The sequence below is a fragment of the Capricornis sumatraensis genome, chromosome 11, assembly GCF_032405125.1.
Source record: "Capricornis sumatraensis isolate serow.1 chromosome 11, serow.2, whole genome shotgun sequence".
Lineage (NCBI taxonomy): Eukaryota > Metazoa > Chordata > Mammalia > Artiodactyla > Bovidae > Capricornis > Capricornis sumatraensis.
Window position 1 is genome coordinate 64,988,527 of NC_091079.1, and position 27,112 is coordinate 65,015,638.

Sequence of the window (27,112 nt, forward strand, 5' to 3'; positions counted from 1 at the left end):
TCTGAGTCACTTGAGGCCCCAGGCACTGTTAGTCTGATAAAGCCCTCTTAGTTCTAGCATGAAATGGGCAGATTCTGACTTGTGAGTTGCCACTTCTACTGTGCAGCGTGCCCTGGAGGTTTACTTCTTTGTCTTATGTGGGCAGATTGGTTAGAGCATTCTTAAAACATACTTGGGAAAGGAGCCTGTTGATCCTAGAGAAGAATGCTTACTGAAGACCTGAGGCTACCACAAAATTGCTTCATTCCTTCCAAGTCTTTCAAAACCTTCCAAGAGTTGCCTTTATGATATGCTTCTCTAATGGCTCAGCGGTAAAGAATCCACCTGCAATGCAGGGGACATGGCTTCTATCCCTGGGTTGGGAGGATCCCTTGGAGAAGGAAATGACAACCCACTCAAGTATTCTTGCCTGGGAAATCCCATAAACAGAGGAGCCTGACTGGCTACAGTCCATGGTGTCTCCAAGAGTCAGACACAACTTAGATACTAAACAACCACCACATCTTGAACCAAAAGCAGACTCTCCAAATTCTCATTCAGCCAGATAGAATGTTTTCCAGTTAATTGTAGCTATTTATCAAGAAGTGTATTTTCTTCCTCATGTCATTCTCAGAACCCAAAGCAACTAATCATTGGTAACAGTCTACACACAGAAAAATGCTACTTTAGAACAGCATTATGTTCATTTATATAGTGGTATTTTCTCAAGTTTGTCAAAGGAGATAGGTCTTGGCTGGTGACAGGAGGTACCCTTGTGTTATATATATTTGTTGTTCAGTCACTAAGTCATGTCCGACTCTTTGTGACCCCATGGACTGCAGTACGCCAGGCTTCCCTATCCTTCATTATCTCCCAGAGCTTGCTCAAACTCATGTCAATTGAATCAGTGATACCATCTAACCATCTCATCCTCTGTCACCCCCTTCTCTTCCTGCTCTCAATCTTTCCCAGCATCAGGGTCTTTTCCAGTGAGTTGGCTGTTCATATCAGGTGGCCAAAGTATTTGTCTTATTTCACTTTGGAGATACCAGTGAAACAATAAAATGTCTTGCGTGGAAGCCAAAAACGAACATTGAAACCTTTTGTAAAATAGTCTTTTTCAGACATGTTTGTCAAGGATTTTTTTGTTTTCTCCTAAGGGAGTGGGTAGCCGTTTCTTCTGAAAGACAAGAGCTGGTGATGGAATCTTTCAGCTGAACTTTGCAGTTGGCCATGTAATTTTTCAGTTGAATTGTGCAGTTGTTTTGAGCTCCTCAAGGGGGAGCTTCCACACAAGTTAACTGTGGTAAGCTCATGAGTTCCTCCTGACTTTTGGTAGGTAGCTCCTTTTACCTCCACTTAGTCCTGGTAGGAGTCTCCCTTTGATATGCAAGTTTTTCTGTTTTAATTGACATAAAGGAAGTGACATACAGCCAGTGTGACATACAGCCAATGATAGAAGTTTCTAAAACTTCTATCAAATTGTAAATTAATTTAGTCGTAAATTAATTGGCTTCAATGTTAAATGCCCTATGGTATGTAGGACACACATACCTTACAAGTGTGGTCAGTCTTGGCCCAAACTGGCTCAAGAAAGCAATGACAATTGAGTCTTAGACATGTACTTTTAATTAGAAAATTTTCTATAGGATTATTCAAACCTGTCATTTCATACTGCCATATAAGTGATGCCTTCTTTTTATGGTTAATATGAAAGGGATTACTCTCATTCTTTAGTAGATCTCAGGAGTTATTCCTCACCCCACCTCCAAACCCTGTCCCTTCAACACAGATCTATTTCAGTGTGGATTATGTTTTTATTCTCATTTTTAATGCCTGAATATAAGGACTGGGTAAACCCCACAAAGATTCCTTTTTCAAAAATAAAAGGAAAGATAAATTAGTAACTTTGTTTAACCTCTACTTAGAGTTGAAATAGATAGGGTATAGAGAAAACTTAATTTTTCTCCAAACAGATGCCAAAAGGTTATTTCCTCTTGCTCCTTTTTTTTTTTTTAATGAAAAAAATTGAGATATAACACACTCCCTAAACTGTGGTTTTTGGTGGGTGATTATTTGCTCTAATTCAGCCTCCCCATTTTCTTCTGAGGTAATTTCCCTGGGGAGAAAGTTGAGACAAAGAGAAGATGCAGAGTAACACTTCTCTTTAGGATTTTTGGAAATATAATGCCCTTTTGTGAAAAATACAATCATTCAGAGGGAAATGATTCTTCTGTTTTAACTCTGAATACAGTGGGAGGATTTCTGTAGAATATAAATATTTGTAAATGCTTTCTATAAGCAGGCTTTAACCAAACACCTGGTGAATGTTGCACAGTTTATTAATGACTTGCAAACCCTCCAAGTTGAGAAATAAAACTATGCCATTATGAGCAGTCATTTGGCAGATAGTTAAGCCTAACGGCAATTGTTTCTTACCTTTTTGCCCATAAAGCCTCCGAATCACTGAAAACATTCAAGATTTCAGCAGATTTCCCTCCCACCCCACGGCCCCTGACCAAATTGCTCAATTATCTTCCATAAAGTATTCTATTATTCTTTCAAATCTGAAGTTATAAAAAATGACTCTAAGCAATGTTATAAAATATGCATTACACTGTTTCTAGCTGTCTAAGACCCTTTCAAAAGCTATGGCACATTCTTTTCTCTCTTCCTGTATTCATTTAACACCTATTGCATGCATGAAACGAGATTATGTGCTGGAGGGCTGGGAAGAAGGGTGAGAAGCAGTAGGACACCAGATGCCACCCTCAGAGATCCTAAAGTACTTTTGAGTTTCAGTCTCCCTACCTGTGAGTTAAGTACATCACGAAGCAATATACAGTTAACTGTCAAGAAGATGGTACAAAAGGTGAATTCTCTAGGAATCCAGAGGTGAAGCTGCGGTGGGCTGGAGTGGACTAAATTGATTCTAGAGTTCCAGAATTTAAGCTAGACTGTTAAGAATATGTAGGATTAGGAGAGCCAGAAAAGGGAGAAAGAGCATCATCAGAAAAAAATAGTAGTTTGAATATGCCAAGTGTTTTAGGGGACAGTGCACAAAACTGAATGCTTAGAAACAGTGGTTTTTATTAGGAAAGTGCCTTGAAATAAAAATCCTTGTTGTATTGATTCTGTATTGCTATTAAAGGTACATAATACACACGCACCCTCTCAAGGGGTGGGTTACGACAAATATTTATTGAGCTCACTAGTTCACAGCCTAGTGATTTAGGGTAGATTTGATGAGTGGTCCTTCCGGGCTTGGCTGGGCTCATCCACTTGTCTGTGAGCCAGTTGGCTGTTGGTTTGTGTGGAACAGACTTAACCAGGATGACAGGGACAAATGGAGCCTCTGCCCTGCTGCCATGCCTCTCACCTGCCAGCAGGCTGGCCTGGGCACATCTTCTCATGGCAGTGATGGAGGTGCAAGAGAAGAGAACCCCAATCTTACAAATGCTATCCATTCTGCTTGCGAAACAGTTGCTAGCATTCCCTTGACCAAAAAAAGTCACAGGGCCACCCCTTCCCACCCCACTATGCAGTGTATCATAGATATACACAGCGAACTGTTGCAGTTATCTATTGTTGCTCAATGAAATATTCCAGAACTTAGTCGCTTAAACACAATTTATTAGACTTCACAGGTTCTATGGATTAAGAATTCAGGGAGAGCTTAGCTGACCTAGTCTTCTGATCATCATGATGTCAGTGGTATTCATCTGGTAGATAGACTGTTCTGGATGATCCAGGGCAGCTTTGCTCATATGCCTGATGTCTTGGCTAGAAGTCTGGGCTCAGCTGGACTTTTAATTGTACTTTGTTCCAGCTTGATGAGGTCTGAGAGAGACTCAAAATCCTTTCATGGTGCAAGCTTTTCCCACAGTCAGCCTCCCAAAAGAGCTAGGGCAGGATCCACATGGCCTTTTCTGACCACACAGTAAGCTCTGCTGAGCTCAGTAGGTCAGAGCAGACACAGCACCTCCCAGATTCCAGGAGTGGGGACACAGACTTTATGGGAAGAATATGAAAGAATTTGCAGACATGTTTGGAAACCACCATGGTTATTCCACAAACAACAAATTATCTACATTTTTCCCATGTGTGAATTATACTCAACTCTCATAAGCCCTTGTGGCTCAGCCGGTAAAGAATCTGCCCACAATATGGGAGACCTAGGTTTGATCCCTGGGTTGGGAAGATCCTCTAGAGAAGGGAAAGGCTACCCACTCCAGTATTCTGGCCTGGAGAATTCCAAGGACTGTATAGGCCATGGGGTTGCAAAGAGTTGGACACGACTGAGCGACTTTCACTTTGATTCATAAGTCCTGGGCTTCCCAGGTGGCACTAGGGGTAAAGAACCCACCTGCCAATGCAAGAGACATGAGAGATGTGGGTTCAGCCCCTAGGTCAGGAGGAGGGCATGGCAACCAACTCCAGTATTCTTACTTGGAGAATGCCATAGACAGATGAGCCTGGAAGGCTACGGTTCATAAGGTCGAAAAAAAGTCCAAGAAGTTGGACGCAACTGAAGTGACTTAGCCCACATGCAGGCACTCATGAGCCCCACCCATCCGAAGACCCATCCCATTCTGATATCAACCTTAGGCACAAGGTTCAACATCTTATCTAAATCAGGTGTAGCTGAAACCTTCACCTGTTCCTAGAATAGCATATTACTGTTGCTTTTATCTCATAGTGAAGCTAGTAAATGATTTTCATTGAAGTAAAAGTGTCAGCGTCACCATTTCAAGATTCGTTTAACATCCTTGTCTATTTTGTGTAAGTCACGAGTTAAAATAGTATGTCATAGTACCCTGATCAGGATCCAGTGGAGTGGAAAATGCTGCTACCTCTCCAAGCCTATGGAATTCCCACTTTTCTGCTGTAAGTACTTTAAATACACCATAACCTTCCAAATAATGGAGCCTTATTTTTAGGTTAAAAAATTATGAATATGTAGTCTTTTTATTTGTTGTTGTTGTTTAGTCACTAAGTCATATCTGACTCTTTGTAACCCCATGAACTGTAGCCCACTAGGCTCCTCTGTCCATGGGATTTTCAGCAACAGCACTGGAGTGGGTTGCCATTTCCTTCTCCAGAGGATCTCCCCAGCCCATGAATTGAGCCCACCTGCTTGGCAGGTGGGTTCTTTATCATTGAGCCACCTGAGAAGCCCCCACACCCTAGTGAGTCACCTGGCACACCCCCTAGGGTACTACATACTGTAGTGAAAGCAGTTCACTCTATCAGAGGACATTCAGTGAACAGAAGGTGCATTAATAAAAAGTCTGTCACAAAGTAGGGATGGACACAAAGTTGAAAGAACATGAAATTGCTGTATCTGCGACAGAAAGTAAATTGCAGAAATCTCTGTTTTTTCCAACAGCTCATTACCTCAGTGATGTAGTCAAAACATTATGGAAGATTGGAACGTATTTTCCTATAAAGTGCATACCCAGTGGAGACTGATTTGAAAAATTAACACTCTGTATCAGTGGAGATTAACAATTTTTCCTCCTTTCTGCACCCTTCCCATTTGTAACTTCTTGGTGTCTTGGGTTTTATGTTTCATAGTAGCTTCATAAATCATTTAATTCTCTTGAACAATTAACTGAGCTAAGTTGGCAATGTTAATATCTTTTTTGTTCTTTTTGAGAATGAAAGCATACTGAGTTGAAATTTCTCACTTAATGCCACCTAGAACATCAGTAACCATGCTGGGATTAAATTTAAATTTTTTAAATTCTTACTCACGGGCTTTACCTGTGTTGCTTTGAGCCACTATGGCCTTTTGATCTTTGCTTGAAATAAAAGAATTCTTGATGATTAAGTAAGTGGACTTTCTTTTAAGTCAGCAAATAATGAGGCTTTCCAAACTAAAAGCAGTAAGCACAGAAAATCCAATAAGAATACTACTTTATAAAATAGAGTTGCTACAAAGCAGCCTATTAAGCTGGAAAAAAAAAAAAGACAGTTGATGACTGCGATTCTTCAAGAATCCTTTTTTAGGAAGGTGGAAGGTGAAAATCTGACTGTCCTGTCTACCTCCAACCCAAAGCAGAGTCTGTTGGTTGATTTTAGAGTAGAAAAACTGGAAGAGTTCTCTTCTGTCAACCCCCAGATATTTCTACAAAGCAGAGCCCTTCTAACAGTGATGGTAGGTAGTGGTTGATAGGGAAGTTTAGGATACTGACAAACTTGGAATAGAAGTGGTATATATTCACACGACTCTTGAGCAGGTCTGAGGATCCAGGTGAGGATGGAAACCATGACTTGGCTTGTGGTGGCTGTGGTCCACACTGGTGCTGCTGCTGCTGCTAAGTCGCTTCAGTCTTGTCTGACTCTGTGCGACCCCATAGATGGCAGCCCACCGGGCTTGCCCGTCCCTGGGATTCTCCAGGCAAGAGCACTGGAGTGGGTTGCCTTTTCCTTCTCCAATGCATGAAAGTGAAAAGTGAAAGTGAAGTCACTCAGTCATGTCCGACTCTTAGCGACCCCATGGACTGCAGCCTACCTGGCTCCTCTGTCCATGGGATTTTCCAGGCAAGAGTACTGGAGTGGGTTGCCATTGCCTTCTCTGCCACACTGGTGCAACTTCTCTAAAGTAATGTGTAGGTTAATAAGACAGATGGTTTGTGTGGTCTTTGAGGGATGCTTAGTTGGTCTATGATGAATTTGAGGATATTGTCAATAGAGTCTGTATGCAACTGACTATAGAACTGGAATAAGAAAGTGAACTCACATAGGAATTTATAGACGTGGGGAAAGGAGTAGAAGGCTTTTGAATGTGCATAAGGCTGAAGGATCGGAGAAGACAATGGCAACCCACTCCATTACTCTTGCCTGGAGAATCCCAGGGACGGGGAAGCCTGGTGGCAGCTATCTATGGGGTTGCACAGAGTCAGACACAGCTGAAGCAACTTAGCAGCAGCAGCAGCAAAGCTGAAGGATAGAATAGCCAGAGGGAGAGGACAGCTGGGCAGAGAGGAGGTTGGTGATGAAGGTTGAACTTGAAGAGCATGAATAATTCACAGTGATACCAAAGTCCAGAGAGTGGCTCTAATGGTGAGTGTCTGAAGTAGGATAATAGTAGGTAGTAGATTCGGTTATATGGTAGAGAGTAGGATTTGATGGAAAAATTAGTCTGAAATCCATGTGCCATGTTCCTCAAGGGATGTGGATGATTGAGAAGATGAATGACGACAAGAGAAGTAAAGAAGAAATTGGAGGAGGGTGTAAACACCAAAGGAAAAGGATCTTTTATGAGAGTGGGGTAATAATCAGTGAAGAACTAAAGAGCTTCTTGATGAAAGTGAAAGAGGAGAGTGAAAAAGCTGGCTTAAAACTCAACATTCAAAAAACTAAGATCATGGCATCCGGTACCATCACTTCATGGTAAATTGAAGGAATAAGAATGGAAACAGTGAGAGACTTTTGGGGTGTGGGGGCTCCAAAATCACTGCAGGTGGTGACTGCAGCGATGAAATTAAAAGACGCTTGTTCCTTTTTGTTTCTTTTGGAAGAAAAGCTATGACCAACCTAGACAGCGTATTAAAAAGCAGAGACATTGTTTGCCAACAGAGGTCCATCTAGTCAAAGTTATGGTTTTTCCAGTACTCATCTATGGATGTGAGAGTTGGACCATAAAGAAGGCTGATCACAGAAGAACTGATGCTTTTGAACCTGTGGTGTTGGAGAAGACTCTTGAGAGTCCCTTGGACTGCAAGGAGATCAAACTGTTCAATCCTAAAGGAAATTAGTCCTTTATATTCATTCAAAGGACTGCTGCTGAAGCTGAAACTCCAATACTTTGACCACATGATGCAAAGAATTGACTCATTGGAAAAGACCCTGATGCTGGGAAAGATTGAGGGCAGGAGGAGAAGGGAACGGCAGAGGATGAGATGTTTGGGTGGCTCAGTGAACATGAGTTTGAGCAAGCTCTGGGAGTTGGTGATGGACAGGGAAGCCTGGCATGCTGCAGTCCATGCATGGGGTCACAAAGAGTCGGACATGACTGAGCAACTGAACTGAAATGAGAGTAATAATCTGGAGGCAGCAATAGAAAAGTCTTGCCAGCAATCACTCAGACCCACCTCACTGCCTGTCCCTCCAGTGGCATTTGTCAGTGAGGCAGGGAGGAAATTCCTAGTTGATTATTTTAAAAATTAGAGAATTTTAAAAATACAGTTGTGCTTTTTGTTCATACATTGTCCTTCCTAGTGTAATGAATGGAAAAATACAGGGCTGACCTCCCTCTTCTTCCTTCAACATTTTCCCCTCTGAGTTTATTTTATCATTTTGTGATTTATTTTCCTTGAGGAATGCACAGTGTTTATTTTAACCTAATTGCCTTGTAAGAAATATTGGAGCCAGGCATTTCACGGAAGGCCTTGTATATTTTTCTTCTTTAAGACTCTTTTCTCGTCAGAGGGAAATACTTAAATCTGGTTTAATCCAGCTTTATATAACCTAGTTAAACCAACATTCTCCAGCCTCCTGAAATCACTGAACCTTGTAGTATTTACCCATGGAAAACATTTTTTATGACTGACCATATAGCCAAGACCAAAAAGAAGCCAGCAGGACTTATCTTTTTGCACATGTGATTTCCATCGATTGTTAATATTTATTAACAGGAAATATTTACTCCATCTAGCTTTCTTTATCGTCTGGAACATGCTGGCTGAGAAAGAATGTAATAAAATCTGTGAAGTCATTAGTGACAAAGACCAAAGGGCTTTCAGAATTGTTTTCCAGATTTTCTAATTCTGAGGCAAAGTGGTTTATCTTTTTCTCCCTACCTCCCACCTGCTACTCTTTCTTTTCTCTCTTTCTCTTTCTTTCTTGCTGTTTTTCTGGTGTAACTTACATATAGTCAGCACACAAATCTTAAATGTACAGCTCAATACATTTTTACATAGATGCATATATACTCCCATAAACCTCACTCATCTTAGATTGTTTCTGTCATCCCAGCAGTGTCCCTCTGCTGCCTCCTAGCTATCTTCAGAGTGAACCATTGTTCTGGCCTCTACCGTCATATATTAGATTTATTAATTCTTAAAATTCTTTGTGTCTGGCTTTTTTCACTTAATATTTTCTCTGTGCGGTTCTTCCGTGTTGCTGAGTGTAACTGTAATCTGTTGTTCACTGCTGTGTATGCTCAGTCACTCAGTCATCTCCAACTCTTGCAATCCTGTGGACTGTAGCCCACCAGTCTCCTCTGTCCATGGGATTCTCCAGGTAAGAATACCGAAGCAGGTTGCCATTTACCTCTCCAGGGGATCTTCCCAACCTAGGGATCAAACCTCACCTGCCACTTCTGCATTGCAGGTGGATTCTTTCCTGCTGAGCCGCCAAGCATTTTATTTAATTGTATGAATATGTCCTAATTTCTCTGTTTCATTGCTTAGGGACATTGGATAATTTCCAATTTGGGGCTATTTTGAATAAAGTTTCTAAGAATATTCTTGTACATGTATTTTGATAGAAAGAATCGCTCATTTCCATACCAAGAAATGGAATTCCTGGGTCTTTGAGCCTGAATAGATATTCCAAAGTTTTCAAAAGTGATCATTCTACTTTACACTTTGACAAGCGTTTCATGATAATTCAGGTTTTTCCACATCCTTGTCAACACTTGTAGTTGTCAGTGCTTTCAATTTTAGCCATCTTAGGAGAGCTGTTCAGTTCAGTTCAGTCGCTCAGTCATGTCTGACTCTTTGCGACCCCATGAATCGCAGCACGCCAGGCCTCTTTGTCCATCATCAACTCCCGGAGGTCATTCAAACTTATATCCATCGAGTTGGTGATGCCATCCAGCCATCTCATCCTCTGTCGTCCCCTTCTCCTCCTGCCCCCAATCCCTCCCAGCATCAGAGTCTTTTCCAATGAGTCAACTCTTCGCATGAGGTGGCCAAATACTGGAGTTTCAGCTTTAGCATCATTCTGTCCAAAGACAACTTTATTAAGTAACGATTATTATCCTTTTTAAAAAACACATGTAGAAACTGAGGATAAAAGGACTTAAAATGTTCAAATTGATCAAGCAGATAAGTGAAACAACTAGAATTTAAACCCAGGCGATCTGACTCCAGAACTCCTACTCTTTTTCCCTCCATGTTTATTCAGTTATAATTGGCAAATAAAAGTTATGCATAGTTAAGGTACTTGACTTGATGTCTTGATATGTCTATATGAGTGGAAACAACTACACTTAACCATTCTGCTATACACATCTTAATTAGAAAACAAAGAAACCACACCTCATTACTGCACACATACACGTAAGAGCATGTGTATATGTAGCCTGAATGTGCACCAGACTTTGTTCCCCGTTGTTACTAAGAGTTGAGAGCCCGATTTGCTCAGCAGGTTAGGACCTATTTTGTCTCTTTCCCCTTGTTTTCATTTGCCTTGTTGCAACAGCAGACCGGTTGAAATGAACAAATCCTTTTGAACTCTAGAGTTGTGTTACAGGAGTTGGCAGGCTGGCGCGGAGATGCGGTGTTTCCTACATGGCAGATGCTGGTCTCGTCTCTCCAATGTGTGGAGAGATGCAATACATCAGGAAAGAGGCTGTGTACCCAATTCTGAGTGCAGGGTGTGTGGGCGGACTCTCAACAGGGATTCTGATAAATTTTAGAGATTGCTCACCAGTGAGTTCTTTTTACCCCATTTCCCTGTTTTCTTGCAGGCTTCTTCTTTTTAACTGACTTGTAGCAACTAGTTCCTACTATCAAGTTTTTGTTTGTTTGTTTGTTTTTTAAGCAGAGGACAACAGTAAAAGACAGACAAGACCAGGCCTTACAAAAAATGGGTCTTTTCAATGGTCATATGGTAAAATCTAAAGATGCTTAAATTTTTTAGATAATTTTTAGATAATTCTGCTCTGATTATTTGGGTAAATGCTAGCATCTGCTCCTTATTGTTTATGCTTTGTCAGCCCAGGACACCTACTTTCAAATCTCCTCTCTCCCCAATGCACATATATTCAGAAGAATGTTTACTGTGAGCCATTGCTCTTTACTAGAAGGAAAACAGAACGGGAGATTTCTAAGGATTAGGTTACATTCCATAGATGAAAGGTTGGGGTTTTACACACAATAATATCCTTCATCCTTTGACCCCTCTGGCTCTTCTGGCTTTAACAGTTCCCTTATGAACCAACCCCTGGACACCGTCAGCACAGAAACCACACAGAACTCACATCTCTATCTAGAAAACTTTCAAATAAAGTGTTATCTGCTTGATGTTTCAGTGTCATTTCTCCATTTGCCTCTCCTCTGCATCTTACATATTTCTCTCTGATATTTTGATCTATAAGGACTTGCCTTTGATTAAGGGCCCTGCTCTTTAAATGTTCTTTCTCAGTTTCTCCACTTTATCAAAAGATTGGAGGCACCTCTGGTGACCCAATATCCCTGACATATTAAATCTGGGTGTCAATTGCAAGCTTTGATTTGACAAGCCTCTTCCATTTCTTAATTTCAATGACTTTGTAATACTGAATTATTTCTTTTTGTAGGCATATGATTTTCTTCTCCTCAAACTTCCCTGTGTTGCATAGGTTTTTCACAATTAAAGCCACTGGATTGTTTAGAATCTAATCGTGGACACATGTGCCTTTTTTCTTCTGAAAAGACAAGGATATGGAGCTTCATAAATCAGAATATTGGGCTTAACATATAATTTATAAGGAATAAATACAGGAAATGTAAATCATGCTTAAGAAAGTCTTACTTTCATCTTACAAGCTGGATTGAAAAATCATGTGGCTACATTTGTAAGTGATGAAAAGACATTCTGAAAATCAAATCTCAAGGTTAAATCTGAAGGCACATTAAGTGGCTATTTGAGCATTCCCAGTGTCCCCAAAAGGTGTGTGTGGGGGTATGATCCTATCAATGAATCTCATGGCTTAGTTCATTTAAAAGGTGAATTCTCATCAGGGCTGACTTCTGTGTCCTTATGATTTTTTAACATTTAGGTAATTTAAAGAGAGCCTACAGCTGTAATAATCTGATCCAAAAAATATACAGGACTCTAAATAAAGGAAGCCTGGAAGACTATTGTTTTACTATCCAAAAAAAAAAAAATCTGAAAGAACTGTTACAGATTCAACTTTCAACTGTGTCCAGATTTGTTAGCACCGTATGATTAAGGGAGAAATCTAGGAATAGTCACTGCAGACATTTGTGTTCTTTATGTTAGAAGCAAGATGTGAAAATGGTCCAAATGGCTAGCATTAGGATGACATGGCAAGGAAGATATAGCCCAAACCAATAGAAATTTGATGCTAGAGTAGAGATATATGGTTTTAGGACTGTCGATTCTATAAAGCCCTATCTAAGGATAGAATCATCTAATTCATCAGTTTAGACACATTTTGGAGCTATTCTTCACTGTAATAGTGAGGTTGTAACATTTGACATCTTTATGTAGAAGACTTAATTTAACCAATATAGTTTTTGTTGACTCCAAGCTGTTGATGTTATGATAGCAGTGGATTTGTCAGGTATAAGATGTTTCTTCAGTCTCAGTTCTGTGTTTATGGGCTGATCAGTATTCAGCTCTTCCTTTGACAGAAGCTGTCTCCTGGCTTTTGAGGGTGTGGGTTCTCACGGCCACAACGTGGTGGAGTGTGTGTGTTGATTTACAGATTTTTGTAGCTGAAAGCCTGTATTCTGCAATGCTCCATTAGTCTGCATACAAAGGGAAACATTTCACTTGTGAAAAGCAAGCTCACTTAAGTTGCTGAGAAGATGTAGCTTCCACTAGAGGCAAAGGACAATGATACATTTCCCCCGTGGCTTTATTGTTTGTGAATTTGACTTGTGTATCCTGGTGTCTCGTGATTTAAGGAAACCCGGTATACAACATCTAAATTTGTAAAATGAGGGATCCTTGAGTCTCTGTCTATTCTTGTTTTTCTCTCGTTAAAGTCACAGCTTTTTACAATAAATTTGCCCAAATCAATGTTCAGTGTGGTATAGGGACTAAAAGCATAGGGCTTGACGCTTCCCTGGTGGTCCAGCGGCTAAGAGTCCTCACTCCCATGAAGAAGGACCAGGTTTGATCCCTGGTCAGGGAACTAGATCCCACCTGCTGCAACTCAAGAAACTATAGCAACTAAAACCCAGCTCAGCCAGTTTAATTAATTAGTTTTTTTGAAGTCTTATAGTGCCAGATTTGACCCAAAACATCAATTCTTCTTGCTAGGAGGTCTTTGTCATAATCTTTAACATCTCTGGGCTAAATTTTCTCATCTGAAAAATGAGAGAAGTAATTATGCTTGTATGTAAGACTCGAATGAAATAATTCACATCAAGCACATAACAGATAGATTATACATAGATATTTATGTGTGTATGAAAATATATGTATGTATATGCATATATGCATATGTACTTAGGATTTACATAGTGATCAAATACAGAGTGTGCTATTATTACATAGTGCCCACAGTGTTTTATGGAAAAAGAGACACTTATAAAATCAATAGATAATGTACACATACAATTTTTAGCAGCAGATTTATCTTACTAATTATGTATTGCAGAGGCCACTGTTCCTTTTGATCCCCTGCACATCCACTTACTTACCATGGAGATGGGTGGCCTCAAGGCATCCTGGCTGGGGCAGTGAAGCCACCTGGGCTGGTTTAAACTCAGGCAACATGTCACGTTTGTTTTGTCAGAGACTCTATCAGGCACCACTTTGCCTAGTGAGTCTGTGTCAGAGCTTGGGGCTTCCCCAGAAAGCAGTCTTAGAGAAGGAGAGCTGAGTGTTGGGAGTTTATTGGGTGGTGTCCTACTTCCCACCTGCTAGGAAAGCGAAAGATGCAGGATTCAGGCTGCAATTCAGTCATCACAAGACCTCAACCAGCTCTGGAGTGGGGATTGACCTTTGGAATTAATCCAGACCAGGGCCAGGGTACCTGGGGGCTGGACCTTTACGCCTATGCCTTCTTCTTCCCACCCACCCACCAGTCGCCGCCTCTGGGCTGCTCTCAGAAACAGGGTCATGACCTTGGGCAGCGTGACTCTCTTCGGCCCAGGACATCACCCAGAAGGGCTTCAAGCAACAGTCACTCCCACCTGGGGAGTTCTTCAGTGTCTAAGTGACACGGCACGGAGTCTCCCATCCATTAGAACCGATCATTGTCAGAAATTGATTTGGAATTGTTTTTCCATTGTCAGATAACATAAGTTATCTGGTCTCGGCTTTTCTCTTCTTTTTCTTCCTCTATTCTTTCCTTTTCTCCCACCCTTCCATCAACCACTAATGATGCCCTGCTATGTAGCAAGTATACTCTAATGAGGTCTAGAAATTCAAATATTTTTTAAAAGAGATTCTCTTCCTGTTCCAAAGCTTCGTCCAAATAAAGAGACAAACCAGGCAGCAAAATGGGCAGTGATGATGACCTGTGGAATTGGAAAAATAATCATTCAACATTCTGCTGTCTCTTGCCCTCCATGTGGTTATGTCACTAAAATTCTCAAGCCCAGTTTTCCTCATTTTTAAAATAGGGGTAGCAATTAAACCTATCCAGAGGACTGACCCAAAGAATAAATTAAAGAATGAGAAACTATTCACATTTATACCCAGCCCATAATTGTCCGCTTAATTTTATTGGTGATGTTTTTATTATTGGTAATAATGACTATGTCAGAGGTTCACTGACCCATTTCCATGTAACTCCTTCACCTTTATCTGTTGGGTCAAACAAAAGATACCTTACCTAGGCGAGGAGCTCAGTGGTTGAATGACCTGGTGTGTTGGACTCTACCCTTCCATACATTCTGTATGTGAGGGATTCCATGTCTTAAGAACCTTCCATTACAAAATATGCAGTTACTACACCTGGTTGGGCTCCTCAGTGTCCATCACAAATGGCCTTGTCTATTTCTTAAACCACATTCCTTCTGATATCTCTTTCTCCCAGATTTTTTTTCCCTGTCTCTAAGCACTCATTTAGTAGTGTGTCCCTGTTGGCCTGTTTTACTGATCTACCCACTTAATGCTAGAGGTCCTCAAAGGATCAGCCTTAGCGCCTCTCCTCTGTTAATCTCCCTTTCTCTTTGATGATGGGTTTATATGTCATCTCTATGATCTTGGCTCCCAAGCTAAACTCCAGACCTGACTGCTCTTTGCAGCTCCAGCTTGTACACTTCCACACCCACTTTACTGGTAAATATCTCATAGGCATAGGCAGTTCAGATTTATTCCACATCCTAACCAGAAGTATTAATTTCTCTCTTCTGACTTCTAAACTCAGTATTCGCCATGTCAGTAATTACCCTTTCTTTTATTTTATTAACCAATTTATTTATTTTATTGACCAATCCAGAAACCCGAGATGATCCTTGGCATCTGTTTCTCTCTTGCCTCAAATACCTAATCCATCACCAAATCCTTTGGATTCTACATTCCAAACATCTCCTCGCTTTGCATCTCCATAATCACCTTCTAGTAGAAGCCACCATCATCTATGGACTCAACTAAAGCTCTAGTCTCCCAACTAGCTTCTCTACCTCCAGATGTCACCTTGACCTTCAACTGGGACATTTTTTTATGGCCAAAGAGTGAGTTTTTAAATACAAATTGCATCTTGTCACTGCCCTGCTTAAAACTGTATTTTGACTTCCTATCACACTTGGAATAAGTAATGGGATCCTTCTTTTGCCTCCAAGACCAAGAACGATCTTAACTTTGTCTGTCCTCATCTCAAGCCATTGGTCTCCACCCTCGTCACAAGGCCACCTCCACTCTCTGGCCTTCTTGCCTTTACTGAAAGTAATAATCTGTGGAGAATATTTGCATATATTTTTTCTTCTGCCTTCAACCTCTTTCTCTGTACTCTTCACCAGTCTTTCTCATCCTTCAGATCTTAGTGTTCCTCCCTCACTAAATTTCAGCTCTGTGAGTACAGAAACCACTGTTTTCACCACTTGTGCCCAGCATCCAGCCTCGTGGCTGTGTTAGATTATTGTTTATTAGCTGAAGGCATGACCTATCTAGACACAGTGTGAATTTGAATCAGATGTTTTGGCTCTAATCTCTGCTCTGCTAGTATTAGGCATGTGACTTTGGGCAGGTCTCTTCACTTTTCTGGGCCTCGTTTTTTCTTTCTTCTAACCTTCAAAAATGGGGATGATACCATCTCTTTTCCTTTTCTTACAGGGCCATTAATCCATCAAAACTTTACTGAACACCTATCAAGTGCTGAGCACTGGAGCTGCTCAGTTAAATGAAACTCACATTCTCTTTATAAAGAGTGCAGAATTTGGAAGTGAAGACAGGCATGTGAACAAATGCATGATAATACTATAATATAGTAAGTGTAATGGTTGAAACAAAGCATTCCTTTATGAAATCTCTGTTTTAATAATGAAGAAGTATACTGAGTCCAGTACTGTGCAGTGAGTGCAGCGCGTGTACACTCAGTCATGCCCGACGCTGTGAGACCCGAGGGACTGTAGCCCGCCAGGCTCCTCTGTCCACGGGATTCTCCAGGCAAGAATACTGGAGTGGGTTGCCATGCCCTCCTCCAGGGGATCTTCCCGACCTAGCTATCGAAACTGTGTCTCTTGCATTGGCAAGTGGATTCTTTACCACTGGCACCACCTGAATTTCCTACCTAATTTAACATGCACCTAGAAAGCTCAAAGCTGCAAAAGTCAATATTCCCATTTTACAGATGAGGAAACTGTGGCATAGTCACCTTAAGTAAGCTCCAGTTCATAGGACTAGTGGGTAGAAGTGCAGAGATTCTAACCCAAGCTTTCTACTCAAGTTCAGGTTGCTTTCCTCCCCGCCAGAAATGAAAATACAACGTTAAACTAAGTCATTCCCTTATTGCTAGAAGAATGAGTTAACTAAGGTTTAAATAAAGTATTTTATTGCCAAATATAAGTCAGAACAAAAAATTTTACCAAAGAATCTCACTTTTTCCTTCAGTAAGCACAGTAAGCAAAGTGTTTCCTACAACAATGATTTGAAACTTTTTGAGATCAGATGCCTTGTATGTGACATTTTGGTCCCAAAACACTGGCCCTCATTTGAGGCTATTGTATAAAACCCAAGTGGGCATTGCTTTGCTTTCTTTCCAAATAATTCTTGAAATGTCTCATTACAACTTAAAGTTCTTTAAAGGGGACTCAATTTGAGATTAAATATATGAGGTACACATCCTGTAATAATGGAATTATAAGAAAGGAAAATAAGGACAGCTAAGTGACTTGAGCCATCAAGCTCAAGTGGCTGAGAGTAACAGTGAGTGAAGGAGTGTACAGAGCAGGTGTTGATGTAATAATTGGCTGTACTGTGTAAGTTGGTTGTATGGTACATTTCACCTGTGCAGAGGGGCCACATTGCTCATCAGAGACTCACCTATAGCAAATCCTTAGTCTTAGGACTGGTTGTCATCATCATCCATGGCTAATTTGCATTGAAAGCTCATTGGGGGACTTCCCCAGTGATCCAGTGGCTAAGCTTCTGCACTCCCAATGCAGGGGGCCCAGGTTCAATCCCTGGTCAGGAAACTAGATCCCACATGCGGCAGAAGATCCTGAGTGCTGCAACTGAGATCCAGCACAGTCAAATAAATAAAAATATTTCTTTTAAAAAAAGAAAGATTATTATGTACCAGGCACAGTGCTTTCTGTATATCATCTCATTTAATCTTCATAAATATTCCTATAACTGAGGTGCTGTTATCCCACCCATTAGGAAGGTGGGTAAATGAAGTCTTAAGTCAGATTAAGTAACTTGCTTAAGGTAGCATGGCATGTAATTGGTGGAGATCTGTTTTGCACCCAAGCATCTGACTCCACAGACATGCCCTTGACCGTCATAAAGCCATTGGTCCCTGCTGTCTGAGTCATCCAGCTCCCCCTTCCCCTGTGCTGCCAGTCTTCAGGAGTGATCTCACTCATCCTAACACAAGCCCTCTCCCTTCTCTTCTCACTCTTTTCTTTCCACCTTCCTCCTGTTCAGCTTTGTAATCCTGCGGATGAGAGAAGGAAGAAAGTAAAGCTATCATCCATCCATCCATGTTTCAAGTTCCGCAATCCTTAGCACCAACACTCGCCTGGACTACCGGGGGCTGTTGCAAGCCTGCAATTGCTGGCACTGTAGACATGGTGAAGCAGCCAATTCAAATATACAGGAAATTGCAACATGGGACTGGTGGCCTTAGAGTCTGCCATGCCCTCCAACTTGAGTTTCCAATGACAAAGTTCATTTTGACTCTCTCCAAATACTGTATCACTAGTTTATTAAACACTATTCCGAATGTTAGCAATGGAAAAGTGACAAGATGTACCCGTGCTTTAAGTAGGGGAAAAGCCATCTCTGTAACATCACCGGATGTTTTACCTGTAGATTCTCAGGGGAGTCTGGGAGAGGTTAAGACTTTAGCCAACCCTCAAAGCCCAACAGTCAAGAAGGGGATGGGGGGAGGGAAGACATGAGGAAACAGAACCTGTAGGGAGACAGAAATACAAGAAACGTTACAGAGAATCTGATTGTGCTGCTTATCTTATTCCAGTATAACTTTTAATGGTATAATTTGTTGACATCAAATTTTGGACTTTAAGCTTGATGACCTTACTTTTACTCCCTCTTGGAGGACAGAAAGGAACACTATGTACATGTGCATTTTTTATTGTCTCTTCAACATTGAAGCAATGCCAAACAGTATCAGTCAATTTTTATAGTCTTGCTTTCCTCAAATTTTCATCACTTATCAAACAGAGGAATCTGATTTCACTTTTGTTATTGTCTCAGTTAAACCTCACTTGAAATGTTGCGGTTAGGGGCTTTGAGGGCCATCAAGCCCCAATGCATGGAAATTTTTCCTGGTAGAACTGAACCAGAATCCTTGTTCTTCTAGCTGTATGCTTTGGCATTTAATCTCTCCATGAGCTTGTTTCTGCATCCTTAAAATGGAGAAAAGAAGGCTTCCCAGTGTGACTTATGGACTCCATGGGGCGATGGATGGGAATGTGCCTGGCACATAGTAGGTGCTTTCTCAAAAGTATGTTTTGTGTTAGTTTGCCTCCTTATCTGCCCAAGTCCTGTGGAACCTCCAAAGCTGACGATGAGTTTGTCTTTTGGATAAGCATTCTGAGAATCAATTAGTTGAAAGTGAACATCTACATTAGTGGTTCTCAACCAAGGACAGTTTTGCCCTCCAGCAGACATTTGTCAAAAATCTGAAGACACTTTTGACCACCACAAGTGGGAATAGGTGCTGCTGGCCTCTAGGCTAAACTTCATACAGTGCATGGGACCTCCCCACAACAGGGAATTTGTTGTTGATGTTGTTTGGTTGCTCAGTTGTGTCCAACTGTTTGCAGCTCCATGGACTGTATTCCGCCAGGCTCTTCTGTCCATGGGATTTCCCAGGCAAGAACACTGGACTGAGTTGCCATTTCCTCCTCCAGGGAATCTTCCCAACCCAGGAATCAAACCCACGTCTCCTGAGCTGCAGCCAGATTCTTTACCACTGAGCCGCTGGAAATGCTGAGCCCCAAATGTCGATAGCTCCCAAATAGATAAGGTCAAGCAAATAAGATCCACTGTACTTGCTTGTCATATTAATGACTTTTGAAATTTGGGATGTACTAAGTCAAATTTTCTTTTCCTTTTTACCCCAACATCCTGAGAAAGGATTCCCAGTGTCACCATCAGGAAGTCATTCTTTCAGGTGCTTCCATCATAGTTTTGGAGTGAACTACACCATTCCCTATAGGATCTTACATTTCTTTTGGTCTGTTTCCTAGAAATGGCAATGACAGTCTCTATTCTACTGACTTCACTGAGTGCTTAATCAGCACAGCATGGGGCAGAGGGTATCATTTCATCCCCAGATTTACAAGTGAAGAGACTGAGGCCTAGAAAGGTGAGTCATCACAATAGTAACCATGGAGCAAGTAACTGGTCAAGCCAACCCTGACTTTCAATTCCAGACCCAAGACCTCTTTCTTTTTCACCAAAGCTTTCCTAGTAGATTCATGGTTCTTGCTATAGGTTTTTATCACATAGTTGCTTTGTGTTAGGACTTGTGGCAGTCCAGTCAAGACTCCGCACTTCCAATGTGGAGCGCCCAGGTTTGATCCCTTGGAGAAGGCAATGGCACCCCACTCCAGTACTCTTGCCTGGAAAATCCCATGGACGGAGGAGCCTGGTGGGCTGCAGTCCATGGGATCGCTTGGAGTTGGACACGACTGAGCCACTTCACTTTCACTTTTCACTTTCAGGCATTGGAGAAGAAAATGGCAACCCACTCCAGTGTTCTTGCCTGGAGAATCCCAGGGACGGGGGAGCCTGGTGGGCTGCCATCTCTGGGGTCGCACAGAGTCAGACATGACTGAAGCGACTTAGTAGCAGCAGCAGCAGCAGGGAACTAGATCCCGCATGCTGCAACTAATGCCTGGTGCAGCCAAATAGATGTAAAAAAAAAAAAAAAGCTTTGAAACTTTTTTTAACATTCCTTTGGCATTGGGTCACTGGTTGGGATGAACCTGTGCAGAGAGACCTGCAAGCCTAGCACCCACCTCTTCAGGCTCTGTACATGTCAGATTTATGGCCATGAGTGGAATACCACAGGGGAGGGGAGACTGTCAATATCTCACTTGCTTCCTGGTAATTAATTTTGAAAGATGCCTAATGCACAGTGGGTTGCTCACCTAGTGACATTCGATTACCTGAGAATCCCCAAAGCAATGCATACAAACACTGACAAATAAAAGCAAATGCACCAACAGGTCTGGTCTACCTAGCCAAAGCAGAAAAAACCTTGCAGGCGATTTATGATATCATAAATCTTCAACCATAGTCTTGGATAAGTTGATACTATACTTCCTCGCTTGAAAAATCTGCTCTGAGATATAAGGGAAGTAATTACTGAGTCTTCCCAGGGTGTAAAACAGAATCCCCAAACAAAATGTTTAAGGTTTTCTTAAATTAATTTTTGGAGAGGATTTGGTAACTGTGTGTCCTGCCAGCAACATACAAGGATTTAACCTTTAATTTACTGTTTGGAAGCTGTCTATGCCTTGTTAGAGAGCCGAAAAATAGTGCACAGGCCACATTTTCCCTCTGTTTGAAAAGCACTATAATTTCTTACCTTTATATTAATATTTTGGCTGGGTATTAGCATTATTTTCATTTCCTCCTTTAAACATCATCGGCACCTGAATCTATTCAACCAAAAACCTAGGTTATCTAAAACAGTCATCTTATCCTGGGATTAAACCACAATGGAAAAGAATATATATAACTAAGTCACTTTGCTATATAGCAGAAACTGACAACAAGGCTGTAAATCAATTGTACTTCAGTAAAAATAAACAAATAAATTTTAAAAAATTAAAAGAGAAAAGTATTTTTTATCTAAGACTTTTATCTTATCCCCGTCGGTATGGTAAATTACTTACAGTGACCATAGTGCAAATGTCCAATAACCCTTCTCTTCCTCAACACAGGGAAGCGGTCTTTAATTTACTGTTAATCATTCTGAATGTAGCCAAGTAAGTGACTGGGCTCGGCAGTGGGCTGTGTTCTCAGGTAGAAATGAGAGGGGACTTACTGGTCTTGGAAGGTTTTGTGCCCCTGCTTGCCAGGAAGTGAGGCAATGAGTTGGCTGACCTCAGAGTCCTGTTCACTCTGGTACTGATCAGGACCTGGGTTAGCGGTTACCTGAGAAGATAGGTTTGCACTACCCATTAGGTTATAAAAATACAAAGAGCCAGTTCAGACTAGTTGTCAGCCACCCTTGGTCTCATTAGCTGATAATCTAGAACAGGTCCCACAGAATGGAATCTCAGACCCTGGACTCAGTCGAAATCCTGAAGGCAAGGCTGCCCGAATCCCTTTCCACTGCCAGTGGGTGGGATGTGGGGACTGTTGCTCTTGTTCACTTGCTCTCTCATGCCCGACTCTTTGCGACCCCATGAACTGCAACACGCCTGGCTTCCTGTCCTTCACCATCTCCTGGAGTTTGCTCAAAATCATGTCCGTTGAGTCAGTGATGCCATCCAACCATCTCATCCTCTGTCGTCTCCTTCCTCTCCTGCCTTCGATCTTTCCCAGAATCAGGGTCTTTTCCAAGGAGTCAGCTCTTTGCATCAGGTGGCCAAAGTTTCGGAGCTTTGGCTATAGCATCGGTCCTTCCAGTGAATTTCAGGGTTGATTTCTTTTAGGATTGACTGGTTTGATCTCCTTGCTGTCTAAGGGACCCTCAAGAATCTTTTTCAACACTATGTGAGGGAACAAAGGATAAAAGTTAGCTATTGAAAGTGGCAATTTATGTGTCAGATATGACCCATCTGCATGCTTTGTTTGGATTATAATATGAGGTGGGGCAAATTTTAAATTAGGAGTTTTCATAAAACTTCTGGATTTTCCATTCCTAGCTTAAAAATAGAAGTAACAACACTCAGCCTGTATTCTAGCATAACAAAAATGTATCAGAATTGCACATTTTAGGAGGAAAAAAGCCAGACTGACCTCCACTGTCATCCACCTAGTCCCAGTTGTCCCATAGAGGGTTCCTCTTCACACAGTTATGTTATCCTGACAACATTTGAGTCCGTAACCTCTGGTGTAATTGGATAAGGAGGTGAACCCAGGTGCCTCTAACATACAGACGTATGCAGTTGATCTTAAGGTATATTCCACATAATTTGTAAGGTATCATAATTAAAATACCAAAATTTGCCAATAATTAACTTTTTGAAAATAAGTTACCATAGGTTCTGATTATTCTTCCTCACCTACCTCCTGATGGAACTTTCTTGAAATGGTGATAAGCCGGCCAGGACGCAGCTCAACCGAAAATTGCAGATAAGCTCTGAAAGTCAAGATTCTCCTGAGTACCTGCGGTACATGAGGTCAGCTTGCTCCCCACCCTCTCCCCCTCGATATTGACTTTTATCAAGGAGAAACCCAGGAATATCTGACTTCAGGCAGGGCTGTATTCAGGAAATCAAATAATGTTATCTTATCTACCTCCCTCTCATTCTCTGCTCTCACCACCTCCCTTTCTTCTTCTCAGCTCTTCTCTCTCTGTTGGCTTAACTCTCCAGCATATTCTCTCCATATGGTGGTAGAGACAGCCGCTGACAGCAAGTCTAAGCTTATTTTGCCCCTTGGGATATAATCTAAGACAGAGACCATCCCTCTTTAGAAATCATAATCATACTAGTAAATGTTATTGGCCCTGTCTGGGTCACTGCCTCCATCGAGCCAGGCTCTAGCTAGGTGATTTAAACTATCTTCCATGATGGGAGGTGGGAAGGGATCACAAAATAAAAGGTAAACATAAGAAAATGACACAGTACTTGAAAAGTCCTGCAGGGACTTTTTAACTTAGTGAAAGCCCTCCCAGGGCTTCCCAGGAGGCACTAGTGGTAAAGAACCTGTCTGCCAAGGCAGCGGACAGAAGAGATGCAGGTTCGATCCCTGGCTCAGAAATATCCCCTGGAGGAAGGCATAGGAACCCACTCCAGTATTCTTACCTGGAGAATCCCATGGACAGAGGAGCCCTGGCAGGCTACTGTCCATAGGGTCACAAAGAGTCAGACACAACAGAAGGGACTTGGCATGCGGACAAAAAGCCCGACCAGGTAGGGAGGAACAGCCCTCCCCACCAAAAGCAAAAGATGAGATGTGTTCAATCCCTGGTACAGACATAGACCTATGAGGAAGAAGGGATGAAGCTGTTTCACATCTCCGCTCAAAGACCCCTCGTTCCCGTCATTCTCCACTGCAAGGTGAGCGGAAGGGTGAGCTCAGCCTAGAGCACCGTGAAGTTATCCCCGTGTTCCCACTGCTTGCCTCTAAGTCCTCAGGCGCAGTAATCACTTCCTGACCCTTGCCTTTCCTGCCTGAAAATTGGCAGAAGTGTCAGGCTATGTAAAGAGCTCCTGGGTGGCAGTTTACGGAGGTAGTTAAAGAGAACGGCCTCTACATATTTTTGTCTCCTAGATCTGCAGCTTAGTAAACATGTGACCTTTAGCTATGTTTAGTAGCTTTTAATTGATTATGGATAATAATAGTATCTTCAGAGAGTTGTTGAAAATGAGGTAATCCATGTAAAGCCCTTGGAACAGTGTTTAATGTTGCTATTATTGTGACGGGGAGTGGAAGGAACCAGGGGAAAGCATCCTCAGGCAGCCAGAGAACCATGGTGCCCAGGTAGTACCCACATGGCATCGTCATGGTGGGTCCAGTTGGCAAAGGGCACGTGCTGGTATTTGTCATTTGATCCTCACAGTCACCTCCTGAAATAGGGTCATTTTTAGCCCTGTTGTAGAGCTGAGGCGATTAAGACTCACATGTGCTTTCCGGAGCCTTTATCTGCACCATTTAGCTCATAATCCCACACTTTTGTGTTTATGCTTCTCTCCTTGTATCATATCGTTATTCCAGAAATTGTGACTTTGGAGCCATGGTGAGACTGCAGAAACATGGGTTCAGGCTGTGGTCCCTGGCGGTCTGCCCGGCCCCCGTCACTCTGTTACTTTGGCCCATCCAGGACTGGGGTAGATCCAGGGGCATCCACCTTACGTGTCACTTTTACCAGCATCAGATTTGGAGCTAGCCCCATGCGCAAATGGCTGTTTGTTTGGCGAGCTGTTCCGTGACCTCTATTTCTGCAAGAAAAGAGGCCCCGTCATTCATTCTGCAGGAAAAGTGGCATCCCCTGCTCACTTGTAGGTGCATCAAGACTTTCCAATAGGGTCGGAGCTGAAGCCGCATCCTCGGCCCGCTCCTGCTTACCCTGAAATTCCCATCAGGCCTTGCAACATGCAGTCAGTGATCTTTGAAAGCTGTGCCAGGGCTTCTGCTATAGTCCTCTGGACAGAAGATAGGGGTCACCTAATCTAGACACCAGTCCAGACACATGTCTAGACACAAGTCTCCTCCCACTTCCTGTGTGGTTTTAGTCAAGTGCTTTCTCTGAGCCTCATTTCCTCATGGGAAGCACAATGAACCCTTTGCCACACTCAGAACTCTCAGAGATTCCTTCCAACTTAAAACGGACTGAATAATGGTCATTCAGAGACACAGGTCCTAAGCCCTGGAATCTATGAATGTTACCTTATTAGGGAAAGGGACTGGGGAAGGTAGTGGCACCCCACTCCAATACTCTTGCCTGGAAAATCCCATGGACGGAGGAGCCTGGTGGGCTGCAGTCCATGGGTCACTAAGAGTCAGACACGACTGAGCGACTTCACTTTCACTTTTCACTTACATGCATTGGAGAAGAAAATGGCAACCCACTCCAGTGTTCTTGCCTGGAGAATCCCAGGGATGGGGGAGCCTGGTGGGCTGCCGTCTATGGGGTCGCACTGAGTCAGACACAACTGAAGCGACTTCGCAGCAGCAGCAGGGAAAGGGGCCCTTTGTAGATGGGATTATATTAAGGGTCTTCCCAGGAAGAGCTTTTTCCAGGATTATTTAAATGGGCCCTAAAGTAAATCACAGGCTTCCCTGATGGCTCAGACAGTAAAGAATCTGTCTTCAATGTGGGAGATACAGGTTCGATCCCTGCGTCAGAGAAGGGAATGGCAACCCACTCCAGTATTCTTGCTGGAAAATGCCATGGACAGAGGAGCCTGGCAGGCTACAGTCCATGGGGTTGCAAACAGCTGGACATGACTGGGCAACTAATTCACACACACAAAGCAGATCTCACAGGCCTCCTTATAAGAGAGAGGCAGGACTAGATTATACACACAGAAGAGGAAAAGGTAATGTGAAGATAGAGGCAGAGATTAGAACAATGTGGCCACAAGCAAAGGGACTCTGACTGCCAGCAGAAGCTAGAAGCATCAAAGAAGGAATCCTCCCCTACAGCTTCCAGAGGGGTTGTGGTCCCGCTAACATCTTGATTTCAGCCCAGTGACACCAAAGTTGAACTCTGGCTTCTAAACTATGAGGAGTGAATTTCTATTGTTTGGAATCCTTTATTTGTAATGTGTTAGGGCAACTATGGGAAACTAGGACACCACTCCCCAAGTCTATTCTCATTTCCCCGTTCCTGGTCCCCATCTGCTTAGCAAAGCTTGCAGTCTCACTTGGTGCTTATTGAAAAGCAGAAAAAGGCATTTGTCTTTTGTGAAGCCTATAGGAGGGCTTCCCTGGTGGCTCAGATAGTAAAGAATCTACCTGCAATGCAGGAGACCCAGGTTCAATCCCTGGGTCGAGAAGATTCCCTGGAGAAGGGAATGGTTACCCACTCCAGTATTCTTGCCTGGAGAACTCCATGGACAGAGGAGCCTGGTGGGCTACAGTCCATGGGGTCACAAAGAGTCAGACATGACTGAGCCACTAACACTTTCATGTTCAAGCCTGTAGGAAGATGAAGTGGTCATTTATTCCCAAGTTCTCTATGCCTTTCAACTTGGCAGGTGTTTCTGTATTCGACCCCAATAAAAGGCCACCACCTCCCTCTATTACGTTCAATTTCTCATTGTTGATGTCCAACAATGACTCTTGCAGCAGAAAAGGCACTTAATTTAACAACCTTGAGATCATCAGTATGTGCGTAAAGAAGACAACATGTATTTAGTGACTCTGAGGACATCATTTGATAAATTTATCTCGATCGTTACTGTGTACCAGCCCATGGCAACATTGGGGCACGTGTGACGTGGAGAGCCTGACAGGAAAGATTCTTATTCTTATGGAGCTGGCATTGTATTAGCCCACACACATTGCAGCTTCTGTGTAATGCTTAAGCTTCAGTTGGGGCAAAATTCTGATTTTCCAAGATTGCTAGCAGAGCATCAGATCCACGTTTCTGCTGGGTGAACTTCCTCTCGGAATATTCCCTGGCTGGAACTTCTGCAAGGGGTTCTAGGAAACAGTTTTAGCACCCAAGATCACTGTTAGGGTTCAGCAGTACAGACCTTGGCTCTTAAGAGGTCCCTCTGATTTCTCTAAATTCCACTAGAATGTGCGTGAGCTTACCTGACCCCAGTCACCTTAGAGCTTTGGGACTGAGGAGAGTATTGGATGAATGAAAACACTGTGGGTAGGAAAGAATATTTTAACTGTCCTCCTTTGTTTAATTCCATACTTTTCATCACTTCTCTAAATCCCAAGTGCT

General features: G+C 42.3%; 1 protein-coding gene and 1 long non-coding RNA gene across 2 annotated transcripts in view; one reads left to right on the forward strand and one right to left on the reverse strand.

Moving 5' to 3' along the window:
- Nucleotides 1-27,112, forward strand: part of SAMD12 (sterile alpha motif domain containing 12) — a 395,367-nt gene that overhangs the window by 175,228 nt on the left and 193,027 nt on the right. The window lies entirely within an intron of this gene.
- LOC138088606 (uncharacterized) lies at nucleotides 13,381-21,552 on the reverse strand. The gene is made up of 4 exons (XR_011145725.1): nucleotides 21,432-21,552; nucleotides 18,367-18,472; nucleotides 17,380-17,570; nucleotides 13,381-14,411 (listed from the first exon to the last, which is right to left on the reverse strand). It is a non-coding gene; the product is annotated as an uncharacterized lncRNA (long non-coding RNA).